At 42.7% G+C, this 19,578-nt stretch overlaps 1 long non-coding RNA gene across 1 annotated transcript in view; it reads left to right on the top strand.

Moving 5' to 3' along the window:
- The first annotated feature begins 314 nt into the window (after positions 1-314).
- The window catches only part of LOC138854825 (uncharacterized), a 124,859-nt gene continuing 105,595 nt past the window's right edge, over positions 315-19,578 (top strand). The window contains exon 1 of the long non-coding RNA XR_011394004.1: positions 315-391. This is a non-coding gene — a long non-coding RNA (uncharacterized lncRNA). The remainder of the gene's footprint in view (positions 392-19,578) is intronic.

Here is a 19,578-nt window from a genome sequence, read left to right on the forward strand (position 1 = left end):
AGCAAACAATAATAGGTAAGTTTAAGTTCAATAATGGGCACGCACGCACACGCAAGCACGCACACGCATGCACGCACACACACACACACACACACACACACACACACACACACACACACACACACACACACACACACACACACACACACACACACACACACACACACACACTTCTGGCGGGGCCAGGAGCTGAGTCTCGACCCCTGCAACTACAATTTGGTGAGTACACACACACACACACACAGTGAGAACACATGCACTCTCGCACAGGACCCGACTCGAGTGCAACGTGGGTTCACCTTGTCTCAGTAGAACTTTGGACAGTGCTGGATGAAGTCTGTGTTTGGCTTGTGACCGGGCACTTAAAACGGTTATTGTGGTTCTTTCATTGGTGAGTACACGTATATTTTAACTTCTAGGGCATTGTGGGTAGCTTGTGACATCGTTACAGTACTTCAATTCATAGTAATTTTTCTGAGTAAATTTTCTGAGGGTATACACCCAGGTGTGTACCTCTGTGTAAATACACTGAAAACAACTTAGTTCCTGTCTCAGGGATTAGGATATCCATTATATTAGTGCTTTTGTGGGTTACGGCCTTAGCAATTGAAACTTCTCAAGGGTGGGAGGGGGGGAGTGCCTAGATATGGTAAAGGGCTCTTGATCCTAGGAACTGAAGCTACCCGTACACTTTCTTAGATAAGACCTGATCACATTTCATTTCCCAGGTGCTTTATGATCTACGTTTCTGTATGATTATATTTAAAAAAAATTAAGTCTTATACTCAACACTGTTGATGTAATGACGTATGTATTGTCACCGTGCTTTTCATGGCATGCCAGTGTATTTTGTCTTCTTAACACATTAAATTTAGTCAAGGTAAAAGATAAACCAACTCTTCACAGTCAGTGACTATACATAACAAATTGAAAGTGTCTTCATCTTTTTTACATATCAGCGAGGGAGTAAACGTGTCAACCGAAATTCGTCGCATCTTGGGCTTGGAAGTGCATGCGTTTTCGTTAATTTGCGTAAAACCTGGTATTACTGGGTGGACGCCCAGTTTGTGGTCGCCAGTGTTGAGTCAGCATTAACGACCAATGGAACATCTCTAACCTAGTGATACTAGACCAGATGATCTCCAGTCTTCCCTCCCCCAGGTGACACTTCCTCAAAGGTGATACCCAACCCAGGTGACACTTGCTCACAGATGATACCCAACCCAGGTGACACTTCCTCAAAGGTGATACCCAACCCAGGTGACACTTGCTCACAGATGATACCCAACCCAGGTGACACTTCCTCAAAGGTGATATCCAACCCAGGTGACACTTGCTCACAGATGATACCCAACCCAGGTGACACTTCCTCATAGGTGATACCCAACCCAGGTGACACTTGCTCACAGTTGATACCCAACCCAGGTGACACTTCCTCATAGGTGATACCCAACCCAGGTGACACTTGCTCACAGATGATACCCAACCCAGGTGACACTTCCTCAAAGGTGATACCCAACCCAGGTGACACTTGCTCACAGATGATACCCAACCCAGGTGACACTTCCTCAAAGGTGATATCCAACCCAGGTGACACTTCCTCATAGGTGATACCCCACCCAGGTGACACTTCCTCACAGGTAATACCCTACCCTGGTGACACTTCCTCACAGGTGATACCCCACCCAGGTGACACTTCCTCACAGGTGATGCCCTACCCAGGTGACAATTCCTCACAGGTGATACCCCACCCATGTGACACTTCCTCACAGGTGATACCCCACCCATGTGACACTTCCTCACAGGTGATACCCCACACAGGTGACACTTCCTCACAGGTGATACCCCACCCATGTGACACTTCCTCACAGGTGATACCCCACCCATGTGACACTTCCTCACAGGTGATACCCCACCCATGTGACACTTCCTCACAGGTGATACCCCACCCATGTGACACTTCCTCACAGGTGATACCCCACACAGGTAGCCAAACAAAGCACAAGTCACCGTCTTTATTTTTTATTACTAATGCTACACAGTGATCCATTGGGTACAACTCCCCGAGGCACAAGTCTACAGTGAAGTATTTACTCTCCCACAGTCTCGTCAAGGGCGGTGCTTTGATGTCGGTGGCAGGCTCTTGATCTAAGGAATTGGGTCTATCCTTTATTTCCTTAGATCAAACCTGTTTGCCTCACATTCTTCAGGAGCTGGATGATCCCTACTGGCATTAGCTCTTCCCCAGTTTAGTAATAACATACTCTCATACAGACCTTCAGCACTACCTCACACTGACGTTAAACACTGTTTCTCCCTCACACTGACCTTTAACACTTTCTTTTCCACACTGACTTTCACCTCCGTCTTTCCCACATTGATCTTCATTACTATCCCTCCCACACTAATCATCACTGTCTCCCACACTAACCATCACTGTCTCCCACACTAACCATCACTGTCTCCCACACTAACCTTCATCACTCTCTCCCACGCTGACCTTTATTACCCTCCCACACTAGCCTTCATCACTGTCTCTCACTCTGACCTTCATCACTGTCTCTCCTACACTGGCCTTCATCAACACTTTCTTCTGAATGTTGTCAGACTTAAGCGGCTCGATACACACTGGTAGCCCCGCGCTCACCCACACATTGTGTACAAAACAGAGGATCACTGCAGCCTCATGAGCCACTCTCCCAGTACACATTTCATAAAGTCTTGCATTATCTTACTATTTGTAGTTTTCCAGAAACTTTCGATAATAATAGTAAGCATTCATTAACAAACATTACTTATAAAATTTTTGTTAATGATAGAAATCGTAAATGATAACAAGCGTAAGTTAATGATAACAAACGTACGTTAATGATAGTCGTAAATGATGACAAACTTTTGTAAATGACAGACGTAAATTATGAAAAGCGTTTGTTAATGAGTCGTTCGTAAAGAATGAGAAGCGTCCGGTAATGATAACTTTTTTTTTTTTTTGCAACAGCACCAGAGCATCTTTGTGGCTGATGTAACAAGTCTTGCATATTCTTAACTGGTTAATGTATTTAGCTTGTTCTCAACTGGTTACATGTACTCCACTGGTCACGTGTACTCCACTAGTCACGTGTACTCCACTGGTCACGTGTACTCCACTGGTCACGTGTACTCCACTAGTCACGTGTACTCCACTGGTCACGTGTACTCCACTAGTCACGTGTACTCCACTGGTCACGTGTACTCCACTAGTCACGTGTACTCCACTGGTCACGTACTCCACTAGTCACGTGTACTCCACTGGTCACGTGTACTCCACTAGTCACGTGTACTCCACTGGTCACGTGTACTCCACTAGTCACGTGTACTCCACTGGTCACGTGTACTCCACTGGTCACGTATACTCCACTGGTCACGTGTACTCCACTGGTCACGTGTACTCCACTGGTCGTGTGTCCTCATCTGGTGACATGTATTCAGTTAGTCACGCCGTATATAACTAATCACGTAAACAATGGTCACGTGTACTCAAGTGATCTTGTTTACTCAGCTGGCCATATGTACTCAACTTCCTGCATGGGTCAGTAACATCACAGATCAAATGACATAACCAGGACCAGGTGACCTTCCCGATCAGTATTTATAAACTAACAGCATATTTGTAGAATCCGACAACGGCTGTATATTTCAAGTTTGTACTTACCTGGAGTTTACCTGGAGAGAGTTCCGGGGGTCAACGCCCCCGCGGCCCGGTCTGTGACCAGGCCTCCTGGTGGATCAGAGCCTGATCAACCAGGCTGTTGCTGCTGGCTGCACGCAAACCAACGTACGAGCCACAGCCCGGCTGATCAGGAACTGTCTTTAGGTGCTTGTCCAGTGCCAGCTTGAAGACTGCCAGGGGTCTGTTGGTAATCCCCCTTATGTGTGCTGCGTTCCAGGGAATACAGGTTTAGGAACCTCAAGCGCTCCCAGTAATTGAGGTGTTTTATCTCCGTTATGCGCGCCGTGAAAGTTCTCTGTATATTTTCTAGGTCGGCAATTTCACCTGCCTTGAAAGGTGCTGTTAGTGTGCAGCAATATTCCAGCCTAGATAGAACAAGTGACCTGAAGAGTGTCATCATGGGCTTGGCCTCCCTAGTTTTGAAGGTTCTCATTATCCATCCTGTCATTTTTCTAGCAGATGCGATTGATACAATGTTATGGTCCTTGAAGGTGAGATCCTCCGACATGATCACTCCCAGGTCTTTGACGTTGGTGTTTCGCTCTATTTTGTGGCCAGAATTTGTTTTGTACTCTGATGAAGATTTAATTTCCTCATGTTTACCATATCTGAGTAATTGAAATTTCTCATCGTTGAACTTCATATTGTTTTCTGCAGCCCACTGAAAGATTTGGTTGATGTCCGCCTGGAGCCTTGCAGTGTCTGCAATGGAAGACACTGTCATGCAGATTCGGGTGTCATCTGCAAAGGAAGACACGGTGCTGTGGCTGACATCCTTGTCTATGTCGGATATGAGGATGAGGAACAAGATGGGAGCGAGTACTGTGCCTTGTGGAACAGAGCTTTTCACCGTAGCTGCCTCGGACTTTACTCTGTTGACGACTACTCTCTGTGTTCTGTTAGTGAGGAAATTATAGATCCATCGACCGACTTTTCCTGTTATTCCTTTAGCACGCATTTTGTGCGCTATTACGCCATGGTCACACTTGTCGAAGGCTTTTGCAAAGTCTGTATATATTACATCTGCATTCTTTTTGTCTTCTAGTGCATTTAGGACCTTGTCGTAGTGATCCAATAGTTGAGAGAGACAGGAGCGACCTGTTCTAAACCCATGTTGCCCTGGGTTGTGTAACTGATGGGTTTCTAGATGGGTGGTGATCTTGCTTCTTAGGACCCTTTCAAAGATTTTTATATGGGATGTTAGTGCTATTGGTCTGTAGTTCTTTGCTGTTGCTTTACTGCCCCCTTTGTGGAGTGGGGCTATGTCTGTTGTTTTTAGTAACTGTGGGACGACCCCCGTGTCCATGTTCCCTCTCCATAGGATGGAAAAGGCTCGTGATAGGGGCTTCTTGCAGTTCTTGATGAACACAGAGTTCCATGAGTCTGGCCCTGGGGCAGAGTGCATGGGCATGTCATTTATCGCCTGTTCGAAGTCATTTGGCGTCAGGATAACATCGGATAGGCTTGTGTTAATCAAATTTTGTGGCTCTCTCATAAAAAATTCATTTTGATCTTCGACTCTCAGTCTGGTTAGCGGCTTGCTAAAAACTGAGTCATACTGGGACTTGAGTAGCTCACTCATTTCCTTGCTGTCATCTGTGTAGGACCCATCTTGTTTAAGTAGGGGCCCAATACTGGACGTTGTTCTCGATTTTGATTTGGCATAGGAGAAGAAATACTTTGGGTTTCTTTCGATTTCATTTATGGCTTTTAGTTCTTCCCGCGATTCCTGACTCCTAAAGGATTCTTTTAGCTTAAGTTCGATGCTTGCTATTTCTCTGACCAGTGTCTCCCTACGCATTTCAGATATATTGACCTCTTTTAGCCGCTCTGTTATTCTTTTCCGTCGCCTGTAAAGGGAGCGCCTGTCTCTTTCTATTTTACATCTACTCCTCCTTTTTCTTAGAGGAATAAGCCTTGTGCAAACATCGAGTGCCACCGAGTTAATCTGTTCTAGGCATAAGTTGGGGTCTGTGTTGCTTAGTATATCTTCCCAGCTTATATCGGTTAGGAATTGGTTTACTTGGTCCCACTTTATGTTTTTGTTATTGAAGTTGAATTTGGTGAATGCTCCCTCGTGACTAGTCTCATTATGTCGGTCTGGGGCTCCACGCATACATGTCTGAACCTCAATTATGTTGTGATCTGAGTATATTGTTTTTGATATGGTGACATTTCTTATCAGATCATCATTGTTAGTGAGGATGAGGTCTAGTGTATTCTCCAGTCTAGTAGGCTCTATTATTTGCTGGTTTAAATTGAATTTTGTGCAGAGATTTAAAAGCTCGTGTGAGTGTGAGTTTTCATCAGAGCTGCCTCCTGGTGTTATTACTGCAACAATATTATTTGCTATATTCCTCCATTTTAGGTGCCTTAAGTTGAAATCCCCCCGGAGCAAGATGTTGGGTGCAGGAGCTGGAAGATTTTCCAGACAGTGGTCAATTTTTAACAGCTGTTCCTGGAATTGCTGAGATGTTGCATCCGGAGGCTTGTAGACTACCACAATGACTAGGTTTTGGTTCTCGACCTTTACTGCTAAAACTTCCACTACATCATTTGAGGCATTAAGCAGTTCTGTGCAAACAAGTGACTCTGCAATGTACAGGCCAACCCCCCCCCTTTTGCCTGTTCACTCTGTCACATCTGTATAGGTTGTAACCTGGGATCCATATTTCGTTGTCCAAGTGATCCTTTATGTGGGTCTCAGTGAAAGCCGCGAACATTGCCTTTGCCTCTGCAAGCAGTCCACGGATGAAAGGTATTTTGTTGTTTGTTGCTGGCTTTAGACCCTGTATATTTGCAAAGAAGAATGTTATCGGACTGGTGGTATTGTTGGTACTGGGGGGGGGGGGATTTTTTTTCCGGCATTAGTATCTGTATCTGTTGGTTTGGAGTGGAGGCCATCGACTGTGGTTCCACTCCAGGAATGACTGGATTTGGTGTACGATTTCTGCCATTTCCTGCCAGTTTTTTTTCCTTCCTGGCACTAAAAAACCTCTCCCTCTTGAGTGGCTGTGGCTACCCAGGTTTTCCCATGGCCTGGATGTTTTGTATCTTTTTGTCCCCTTTAGATGGTATGCCTGGCAATTTAAGTTATAGCACAGTCTTTCCTGTACTGAAGAGGTACACAGTTCAGGGTGAAAAAGCTTACAGGAAGGGAGTTTGCATTTTCCTGTTGTCATATGGGCATGACATTTTCTAGGGTGGTCATAGTTGCACGTCCCATCTGTTTTTCCAGATTTCCCATGCCAGCAGATACCAAGTGCATAGTATGTGCACAGGCTTGGTTTCCGTTTGCCTTGGATTTCTGTGACTGTATTCCCTGTTGGTGCATGTTTCCCTGTCTTAATTCTATCCTCCCTAGCACCAACAATGGAGCTCCCACCAGTTGTTTTTGGTAATATATCCTCACTATTGCTAGTGGAGTCCTCTTGTTTGCTATTTCCTGCGGTATTTCTTGTTTGCAATATTGGTTTTATCTTATCTTTAACTACACTTGTTCCCCTACTATGGCTCCTGTCCCCTATGAGGTCATTTATATGTATTCCTTCCTGCGTATAGTTCCCGACTACCTGGACAAAATCTCCAGCTTCACCATTTCTGTCTCCCAGGACAGCATCTCCAGCTTCACCATTACTGTCTCCCAGGACAGCACCTCCAGCTTCACCATTACTGTCTCCCAGGACAGCACCTCCAGCTTCACCATTACTGTCTCCCAGGAGAGCACCTCCAGCTTCACCATTACTGTCTCCCAGGACAGCACTATCAGCCCCACATTTACTGACTACCAGGACTTCATCTCCAGCCTTACAGTTTCTGACTACATGGCCAGTATCAAGGGCAGTACCATTCAGCCCAGACTTTTTATGTTCCCATCTGTTGTAGAAAGCTTCCAGGTTTTCTATGAAAGCAGCTTTGATGTTATCCTCTTTTAATACCCTTGTGATTTTAGTCCACAGATTTATCTCATTTGGGCAAACCCAAAAACATTTCCCTGTTTTAACACTGCTTGTAGCTAGTTCTTGGATATCTGCACAAGGGGCGTGACACCAATTTCCACACAAATGACAATTTATCCATGTGGAAGCCCGTTTGTTTGACTGACCACAGACTACACACAGCTTCATAATGAAATAAATGTATCAAGTGTAAATGTATATAGCGTCAGTAACATGCCGTATGTAGTGCATAAACATATATGTTTCATAAAATGTTTACATAATTATTATAATTATAATCATGGGGAGCGCTAAACCCGTAGGATTATACAGCGCATAAAATTTTTAGTGTGTGTTCATGTATAAAGTTTATTTTCTGAAAGTAACGTTTTTCTCTATTTAGAGCTTTATGACTTGATAAAGCTCTACACAGAGCGAAACGTTGTCTATATAAAAGTGTTCTGCCACATGTGTCTTTCTCTTCATACTTATCGGCAATACACCATTTCATTCAGATTTTTTTTTATTTTGCTTCCCACGGTCAACCTATGTTCTGCTTTCACGGGCGAGCGTCCACAGGCTGAACCCAACAGCAAAGGTGATCATGTAACAATTATTTATTACGATCCACCAGCCTGAACGTTTACCTGCGAGTGTGTGAACACTTACGAACTGGAATGCTTACACCGTCAAATGTTTTATTATATGCTTTTGGAAGGATTACTTCATTTCTTAATTTAGAGATAAAAGTATTATTGATGTTAGTGTATCAGCGATTCTTACGATTCGCATGTAAAGACCTTAAACCTAACAAACGCTAAGGTCAGGATATTATACACACACAGTTGTGTATAACTTGGTGTATCAAGTTAATGCTGTTTCCTGTTTTAGATATTAAAGTATCCTTGTTCTTATTGTCAGGTGGACTGAGGCTTTAATTAATTTCTGGGTAGTCAACAGTCTTGTAAACTAACACAAGAGTACATGTAGAATACCTAGGAGAAAGACTACACCGACAGGTATTAGATACCATACGCAGACAATGAGAATTTAAGAAACTTTTAATGTAATTGGATTCATGAATCACGAAATCGTAATGACACGATTGGTATGGTTTGTTTGCAATCGTGTCATTACGATTTCGTGAGTCATGTTGACGGCTTTGAGGGGACTTGAGCTAGAGTTCGTCACGGCCACGCTAGCTGGAGATTCGTCTGTAAAAACTTTTATTTGTGGTCGCAGTGGTGCCTATGCTAACCTTCCTATGGTGTATAAATATACCTAATTGGATGAATCTTATTGAAACTAGCTGGCCCAGTGGCTAACGGGACGATCTGAAGTTTTGAGACTCTCTGACCGCGGGTTCAAACTCCACCCGTGGTATGGTTTTTTTAATTGGATTCATCAAAGGCAATGAAGCCCTACAGTGTGTCACCAGGTATTCTGCGAGAGGGAGCAAGAGCACTGTAGTATCACTGAGGCAAGAATTTTGGGTAGTTTTAAATATAAATTGAAGAGGTACATGGGTGTGGGTGGGTGAGAGACCTGCCTATCATGGGTCAATAGGCGTATTACAATGTTCCTTCGTTCTTGTTACTACCATGTTTAGGAAAATGACCTTCCTGGGTTCCCCCCCCCATCCATTTTTAATTTTGTATGTTAATAATGATCAGCACCTCTTGATATCAAGCCAAGTTAGAAACCAAACAATATCAGTAGCTCACACGTCAGGACAAAAGATGAATACGCTGAGCAGGTTTAGACACAGAACGAAAATAAATTATATTGAATTCATACAGAGATGGCAAAATTAATCCCTAACATAAATCTTTCTTACGAAGATTAAACTCTTAAGTGTGTAACTGGACGAACTGCTGGATGAAAGGGGTAAATTAAGGGGATATAAACAAGACATTGCAAATATATTAAGATAGATATTGTAACAATAGAATAAAATTAAGAAAATAAGTTTACGATATTTATGTACGCTGAAATATACACATTTCTGTACATATATTTCCGAAGTGATACTTTAAGTGGTTCCCTGACTTTTTTCCTCCAAAGTTTACGTTTATAAATAGAAAACTCTTTATCTGACTGACTTCAAATTTGCAAGGCTGGTGTACTGTAACTAGTGTCCCTCGGACAACGTCAGAAATTTTCAACACTGGTTTATCCTTCACTAAGGCACTAAGATGCATGGGATTGTTATTGAAGTGTACAAATGTTAATTTTGTTTTTAAAACGGTGTAATATTTTTTTCCATGATATACCTTGAGTATACCTCTTCTGAACGGCTTCAATCTTTAAAGATTGATGCATAACTCACCCTCACTCTCTCTCTCTTTCTCTCTCTCTCTTTTTACACAGGGTTTGACAAGGTTAAGGATCCCTAGTTTTATTGACAAGCTATTTACAAGTTAAGGATTCCTAACTTTATTGGCAAACTAAGAGCTGTTACCTACATCAGCTCATTCGAAAGCATTTTTATTGTTGAGACATACAAGTACGGAACAGGATGAAGTTGGAGCCATCTGTGGGCCAGCATTTTCATTTGATCAACTGACGTTATCTCGTTGACATCATTATGCTGTACGAATGTGTTCCATACTCGAGTCATCATGGGTATATAGGATCTCAGATGGAGTGATGTTCTGGAGAAGGGTACAGCCAGAGTGAAGTTGCTGCTTTCTGCCCGTCTTGTGGCATAAAAGCTTGTTTCACGCTGTCCTCGAAGTGGATCCAAGTGTGGTACTTTGACAATATTGGCCTTGTACATAACAGTAAGGCCACCCACATCCCTCCTGTGTTGAAGGCTCTGCTGAAATGACAGATCTATCCAGGATGGGTCCAGGCGAGAGAAAAGACGTCTTGCTCTGTTCTCTACTCTGTCAAGCAGTCGCAGATGAGAGGGTGGGGGCAGGCAAACCAAGAAAGTGGAGCATACTCAAGGTGTGAGCGTACTTGTGCCTCGTACAGAATCTTGCGACCCCTACTGTCAAGCAGATGCGAGATACGGCGAAGTGCTGTAAGCTTCCTGGCTGCCTTGTTTGCAAGATTTACAACATGGTTCTTCATGGTTAGTTTGGAGTCAAATTTCACCCCAAGGATATCAACTTCTTCACCAGGTGCCAACACCCTCCCATTCATCCTTACTACTGCACCAGCATTACCATCATGGTGCCTAGAGACGATCATCATTTGCGTTTTCTCAGGTGCAAATGTTACTTGCCATCTATTTCCCCAAGCTGATATAGCTCTTAGCTGGTGATTTATGTAGCTTAGAGCAGCTGGCATTTCTTCTCTTGGATAAGTGAATGTCAATGTACAGCCATCTGCATATGCATGGGATTCTGGGATGAGATGAAGAAGGTCGTTGAAGTAGACATTCCACAACAATGGTCCCAGCACGCTTCCTTGTGGAACACTTGCCCCAATAGGATGTCTTGCTGATTCTGTTCCATTCTGAACGGCTTCAATCTTTCAATCTCTCTGTCTCTCTCTTTTTTTTTTTTTTACACAGGGTTTGACAAGGTTAAGAATCCCTAGCTTTATTGACAAGCTATTTACAGGTTAAGGATTCCTAACTTTATTGGCAAGCTAAGAGCTGTTACCTACATCAGCTCATTTGAAAGCATTTTTATTGTTATGAGACATACAAGTACGGAACAGGATGAAGTTGGAGCCATCTATGGGCCAGCATTTTCATTTGATCAACTGACGTTATCTCGTTGACATCATTATGCTGTACGAATGTGTTCCATACTCGAGTCATCATGGGTATATAGGATCTCAGATCGAGTGAAGTTCTGGAGAAGGGTACAGCCAGAGTGAAGTTGCTGTTTTCTGCCCGTCTTGTGGCATAAAAGCTTGTTTCACGCTGTCCTCGAAGTGGATCCAAGTGTGGTACTTTGACAATATTGGCCTTGTTCATAACAGTAAGGCCTCCCACATCCCTCCTATGTTGAAGGCTCTGCTGAAATGACAGATCTATCCAGGATGGGTCCAGGCGAGAGATGAGACGTCTTGCTCTGTTCTCTACTCTGTCAAGCAGTCGCAGATAAGAGGGAGGGCAGGCAAACCAAGAAAGTGGAGCATACTCAAGGTGCGAGCGTACTTGTGCCTCGTACAGAATCTTGCAACCCCTACTGTCAAGTAGATGCGAGATACGGCGAAGTGCTGTAAGCTTCCTGGCTGCCTTGTATGCAAGATTTACAACATGGTTCTTCATGGTTGGTTTGAAGTCAAATTTCACCCCAAGGATATCAACTCCAGGTGCCATCACCCTCCCATTCATCCTTACTACTGCACCAGCATTACCGTCATGGTGCCTAGAGACGATCATCATTTGCGTTTTCTCAGGTGCAAATGTTACTTGCCATCTATTTCCCAAGCTGATATAGCTCTCAGCTGGTGATTGATGTAGCTTAGAGCAGCCGGCATTTCTTCTCTTGGATAAGTGAATGTCAGTGTGCAGTCGTCTGCATATGCATGTGATTCTGGGATGAGATGGAGAAGGTCGTTGAAGTAGACATTCCATAACAATGGTCCCAGCACGCTTCCTTGTGGAACACTTGCCCCAATAGGATGTCTTGCTGATTCCGTTCCATTGAGAACTACACTTAGAGATCTACCATGAAGGTAATCACTGAGGAGACATAGCGTAGAGCCTGCAATTCCCAGTGCTTGAAGTTCTGCTAAGAGGCCCTGGTGCCACACCCGGTCGAAAGCGCCAGCAATGTCCAGTGCTACCACACAGCTGACTTTGGATTCATCCAGTGACTGGTGCCACTTAGTGGAGAGGTTTAACAACAGATCAGCAGCAGAGTAACCTTTCCTGAAGCCATATTGACGATCACAAAGTAGTGAGTGATAGTCAAAAAACTCTGCCATTTGTCTTGAGATTATTGTCTCAAGGATCTTACCAGTGATTGACAGGAGTGACACTGGTCTGTAGTTGCTGATTTCTGCTCTGCTCTTCTTTTTGTGAACAGGGACTACATTTGCCTCTTTCCATAGAGAGGGCCATTTACACTGTACTAGGCAGTGCTGAAAGATGCGAGTTAGAGGTGCTGCTAGCTGGTCTGCATATCTCAGCAATCTTGGGCTCAACTTGTCTGGGCCCACAGCCTTTTCTTGGTCAAGCTCTCTCTCTCTCTCTCTTTCTCTCTCTCTCTCTCTCTCTCTCTCTCTCTCTCTCTCTCTCTCTCTCTCTTTTTTTTTCTTTTGTTTACACAGGGTTTGACAAGGTTGAGGATCCCTAGCTTTATTGACAAGCTATTTACAGGTTAAGGATTCCTAACTTTATTGACAAGCTAAGAGCTGTTACCTACATCAGCTCATTTGAAAGCATTTTTATTGTTATGAGACATACAAGTACGGAACAGGATGAAGTTGGAGCCATCTGTGGGCCAGCATTTTCATTTGATCAACTGACTTTATCTCGTTGACATCATTATGCTGTACGAATGTGTTCCATACTCGAGTCATCCTGGGTATGTATGATCTCAGATGGAGTGATGTTCTGGAGAAGGGTACAGCCAGAGTGAAGTTGCTGCTTTCTGCCCGTCTTGTGGCATAAAAGCTTGTTTCACGCTGTCCTCGAAGTGGATCCAAGTGTTGTATTTTGACAATATTGGCCTTGTACATAACAGTAAGGCCACCCACATCCACATCTCTCTCTCTCTCTCTCTCTCTCTCTCTCTCTCTCTCTCTCTCTCTCTCTCTCTCTCTCTCTCTCTCTCTCTCTCTCTCTCTCTCTCTCTCTCTCTCTCTCTCTCTCCCTCTCCCTCTCTCTCCCCCTCTCTCCGTCTCTCTCTCTCTCTCTCTCTCTCTCTCTCTCTCTCTCTCTCTCTCTCTCTCTCTCTCTCTCTCTCTCTCTCCAGGGATGGTCAGAAACTTGATCACTGGCCAGGGTCATAACCGCCCACTACAGTACACCAGCAGGTGTCACTTAGATTTAAATCCTAGTGATATTTTTCCCACCAGTTACGTACGTAGCCTCCTCACTTTCGAATTTACGTGTGCTAATTTTCATTGCAGTACCTAACAAAATAAACAAACAAGCAAAAAAGCATATACTAAGAAAACCAAATTTGAGGGCTTCAACAGTAAATGACCAACCTTCTCCAACAAACGATTAGGTTTCTCGTCAGATAAATGGTTTATATCTCAAAGAGTCGATCGTTACCATGTATACCAGGCAGGCTATAAAAAAAAACCTGTTCCATTAGCAGAACCTTTTATAACCTACCAGGTAACAACAGTAGCAGAATATTTTTAAATGTATTTACTCTATGTATTAAAATATCCTTGCTGGTTAGTGAATTGTGGTCTTAATGACTCATTCAACCGTTGGGTTTACATCGAACTAAGTAACCAGTAACTCTATATGAGTTGTCCCAATAATGAGCGCCTCATAAACCATATTAGTCTACCTCGCTCATTCATAAACACCTCACATCCCAGCTTTCACTTGCTGCTCCATAAGTAACCTACAGTTGGAGAGGAAACTTTTGACGAGATTTCCGTACTAACGTGAATCTTAACTCTAATTTTGTTTCTACTGATGCTTACCTTCCCCAGTACACTGTCAGATACTTTAATGTGAGGAACACACGTCCCCCGTAACTTGCACTCACCATGACCATCTCAACTCTCCTGATCTTAGTCGTCTCTTACCTCACCCGAAGTTTATTTTGACTTTCTCCATTTTACCTCTCACTCGCAAATTAATAAGGATCTGTGATAGATCTAAACTTCGTCTAAAGTTTCCTCTCTAAATAGTGAGTTAGTTGTGAGTTGTTCCAGCTAAAGCACTGTAACTTCATTTTTATTTCCCACTTTATTATCATCTCAGTGTTTAGTTTTCTATTATAACTCGTTATGAGGTATGATCAAAGTCTGAAAACACTGAAGAAACCCAGGCTGGCCGATGGAACGAAGAGACGAGACAGGATAACTTCATGTAAGACCACAAAGGGTGGCCTGGTGGCTAAAGCTCCCGCTTCACACACGGAGGGCCCAGGTTCGATTCCCGGCGGGTGGAAACATTTCGACACGTTTCCTTACACCTGTTGTCTTGTTCACCTAGCAGCAAATAGGTGCCTGGGTGTTAGTCGACTGGTGTGGGTCGCATCCTGGGGGACAAGATTGAGGAACCCCAATGGAAATAAGTTAAGACAGTCCTCTATGACGCACTGACTTTATTGGGTTATCCTGGGTGGCTAACCCTCCGGGGTTAAAAATCCGAACAAAATCTTATCTTACTACTACTACTACTAATAATAATAATAATCTTTATTTCTACTAGCACATGATACAACTTATATATACTAGCTAACATCAATGATATATTATATGGAAGCCCTGGTCATGCAAAGCATTTCGGGCAAAGGTTAATTTTGTTCGCAGACTCCGACCCACACCACTAGGTGACCAGGGATGGCAGGTATCGTAAGGAAACACGCTTATGTTTTCACCCGTACCGGGGATCGAACTACGGGCACTCAGTGTTTGAGTTTAGTGAGCTACGATTTTTCTTACTAACAGCAGGGATAAATAGAGGTCAAAATTGTAAACTTAGAAAAAAAAATTGAAGCCGAAGGGTTACTAGGAAATTTTTATTCACAGTGGTAGATCAATAGAATGAATTACAAGAGTATATATCAAGTGCTACAAACATTGAGAAATTTTCGAAAATTACATGATGAGCAAAGCATTGAAGACGGGACACCATGAACATAACTTTGCTCCTGGAGCTATAAATAATTACAAATAGGTAATTTCAGTTGAACTCTGTCTTACCATCCATACGTCATTCTCAACATTCATTTACAGTTCATCTTACAGAGGTTCCTCCTAGACCCTCGGTTATCCAACCACTCATGTTATCCATCTCGATTTTAGATTTTGCCGCCGAACCGGCTAGTTTATTGTGCACCCCATATGAGTGGGTCCTTCGGACCGGGCCATGTCCATACTGTGGAGGGTAGCACAAGAAGAACATATGGCTACACAAAAAAGGGTTTACAGGAGTACATCTGGATTTATATGTACAACTCACCTGTTGGAAGCAAATTTAAGAAATTTGCTTGATATGTCTGGTATCTTATTTTTACTAAGATATTTTGTCATATCACATATATTGTCTATCTCATATATTGTCATATCACATATATTGTCTATCACATATATTGTCATATCACATATATTGTCTATCTCTATATTCCTCAGTAAGTGGACAATTAAGCACATAGTGTTCAAGTTAGTGACCATAGGGCTGGTCACATACTTTACATTTGGTTTGATCATTTGTGTCTACCAAACTGTCAGAAGTACTGGTAACCAAGACTAAGTCTCGCTGCTACAACACCAGTCAATCTTTCCACATCGCAAGTTGCCCTATAAATATACTTATATACGTTCAAGTTATCACAGTGGGTTATAGATCTACTAAGGATTCTAACTGCATTCCTATAACATTCGATTTCATTATTTATTTCTCTCCTAATGTTAGACACAGACACACTAAAGTTCTGTTCTACATTTTCCTTCATGGTACTTTTTGTTTTATTAACGCTGCTTTATGAAGGTAGAAAAATATTTTAATGTTTATGGGACATTAAGGTATCCAGAATGTACAGTGTCTCGATGGAACGTGAATGAAACATTTATTGGTTGGAAAATCAAGGACTACAAATAAAGCAAAGACTTGAAATAAGTTTGTTATAATATTCTTCAAACCACGGTACGGGTGGGGCTTGAACTCGCTGCTGGTGAGTCGCAAAACTCCAGACCAGCGCGTTAGACACTGGGCCAGCTGGCTACAGTAAGATTCATCCAACTAGGTATATTTATACACCATAGGAAGGTTAGCACAGGCACCACTGTGACCACAAATGCAAAGTTTTACAGACGAATCTCCCACTAACGTGGCCGTGAAGAACTCTAGTTCAAGTCTCGTCTAAGCCGTCATCATGACTCATGAAATCGTAATGACACGATTGCAAACAAACCATGGTATGGGTGGGGATTGATTTCATGGGGGGATTTGAGCTAGAGTTCATCACGGCCACGCTGGCGGGAGATTCATCTGTAAAAACTTGCATTTGTAGTCACAGTGGGACCCATGCTACCCTCACTATGGTGTATAAATATACCTAGTTGGATGAATCTTATTGTAGCCAGCTGGTCCAGTGTCTTACGCGTTGGCCTGGAATTTTACGACTCACTCACCGCGAGTTCAATCCCCCACCCGCACCGTGGTTTGTTTGCAATCGTGTCATTACGATTTCGTGAGCCAATATTCTTCAATATTTATTCTATTTTCCTTCGAAACTTTAATTTACAGTTTTTTAATGTTGCTGTATATTTTATGCTTTCTGATAGATTCTAACACTTATTTTTCTGCAATTTTCACAGCAATGCAGTTAAAATTTGTTTTTATGGTCAAGGTTTACTTGTTTTTTATGTAAAAATTGTAATCTAACGCAGTGAGACGATGCAAAACTATTAATCTCTTGCCGGGAGAGGACATCTTCGACGCGCAGAGTGAGAATTATATAAGGAGGCACTGACCGAAGGTACAGCAGTCACGCCTTGGTATTGTCCTGTCATCTTCAGCTGGTACCTGACTGTCTGGCTTATATGGTACTGCTTGACACAGTGTGCATGCATAAGGACAAGGACAGATTATTTGCAGTGCGAGGACCAGGTACAAGGGAGCATAGATGGGAGATAAAAACACATATGAATCATAGGGATGTTGAAATAATTTTTGTTTCACTGCAGTAGAGAAGTGGACTCAGCTGGATGTGTAAGTGGTGGTGGTGGAGAACTCCATACATACATATGTTAGAGCTCAAGAGTCAAGAGTCTAGATCAACAGTTAAGACACAAAAGTTGTCAGGTGCAAACAGAACGGGATTATGTAATTGACATACATTAGGAAGATCATTGATGCAAATGAGGAAAAGCAGAGGGCAGAGATTACTGCACTGAAGCATCCCTATGTCGACAGGTCGAGTTGATGACGTTACTCCCTTGATGGGAATATACTGGTGTCTGCTGTTTAGGTAGCACTTTCCTAAGGTCAAAGGAAGAGGCCCGGTGAATATTCATTCTTCTCAAGAGCTGCATAAAGTAACTCCAGCATTTTTATAATAGCATCATTTGTACTTTTCCTTGGCGAGACCAAACTAAGAGAGGTTGAGTATATTGTGAGATACTAGGAAAGAGTAGAATCTCTTATGAATTAGTTTTTTTAAGATTTTTCGATAACAATGACATGTTAGATATTGGCCTATAGTTATTTACATAGGCTGAGTATTAGAAATCTTTCCTAAGAAAATAGGCTGAAAGCAGTAAATTTGCATTCTTTGGAAAGACGCAGAATTAGGGGAGATAAGATTGAAGCGTACAATGGATATACTTAGTGTGTAAATAAAATATACATAGCGTGTTGAAAATATCTAGCCAAGACAGGGCTTGCAGCAATGGATTAAAGTTGGAGAAATTTAGATCTAGACAGGTTACTGGGAAGTATTGGTTTGACAATAGGGTTGAAGATCAACCGAACACTCCCAGGTAGCGTCAGTGAAGCAAGAACTTTAGTAAGCTTTAAATACAGGTTGGACAGGTACATGAGTGGGTGTGGGTGAGTGTGAATTGGTTCTGCCTAGCATGGGCCAGGAGGTCTGCTGCAATGTTCCTTCATTCTTATATTCTAAGACATGGGCACAAAGAAATGCATTCCCGGAATACCTAACGAATGGAAGACGATGATAGTAAAAGCGGTGTTTCACCCTGAGACTGGTAAAAAGTGGGGTCGCCGGGGAAACAGTACTAGAACCTGTACTATTATTAATATTCCACATTTTCGTTGGCTTCAAATGAGTCATTGTTCATTATGTTCCATCCGCCGACGATTTTCACCGGCGGGTGGAATAATGGCTCAGTTGAAATCCAACAAAAACGTGGAACACCGAAGAGAGGTGCTGTATATGCGGGGCCCTCCTGTATATTTAAATTAGTTGCTAAAAGGGATTGAATCCTATATTGTATAGTTTTTTGCAAGAGTGGTAAAAATCTGGCTACCGGAGTTGTCCAAACAAATGCATGACGACAATTAGGGAGGCAGAAAGAGAACCAGAAACGAGTATAGTAAGGGAGGCATGAAACTGCAAATATAGTACTAAAAGGTTGCAGGTTTATTCAAGAAAAATCTCCTGATATGGTCAGTGGTCATTAGACGACTCGTTCAGTGGCAGTGGATGTATGGCGGGAGTACCACAAAACTGTACCTTCTGGGGTGTGATGCCAGAGACGGTGTCAGTGGTGTGACGGTTGAAGGTTAGAGCCCTACAGCGGGCCACATCAGCGTCTTCTGCCTTACCGGTGCTGGACTTGGTGGCCTGAGTGCAAAAAAAGAATTATGTATCGAAATATTAAAGGAGAGCAAAACCAAGGGAAATATGACCATGACGTACACGATACTAAGGGAACTCGATTGGGCAGAGAAACATTGTAAATAAGTTGCAGGGACATTAGGAAGTATTATTTTCATTCTAAAGGCGGTTAGGAAACGTAATGTTCTAGATGAGGAAGTGGTGGAGGCAAAATTCATACACAGCTTTAATACAAGGTATGAAAGGACTATGAGGTCAGGAATGTAGTGTGACCATTAGTGATTAAAAAGTAAGGTCAGAAGCTGAGACCTGGCCCACGCAAGTATGACTAGGCGAGTATACAAATAGCTGGGTTTAACAAGTAATAATAATAATTTGTCCCAGTGATATTCACATATTTCTTTCTATGCTTTTAGATTGATACACTCGTGACGTCATTTGTTTGCTATATTTCTCAAGCATTTTTCCAAACCACCTCAACAACCTCTTCCTTGCACCCTCTGCAACTTAGTTTTGTTTAATC

This window comes from Cherax quadricarinatus, chromosome 71 (genome assembly GCF_038502225.1).
Source record: "Cherax quadricarinatus isolate ZL_2023a chromosome 71, ASM3850222v1, whole genome shotgun sequence".
Lineage (NCBI taxonomy): Eukaryota > Metazoa > Arthropoda > Malacostraca > Decapoda > Parastacidae > Cherax > Cherax quadricarinatus.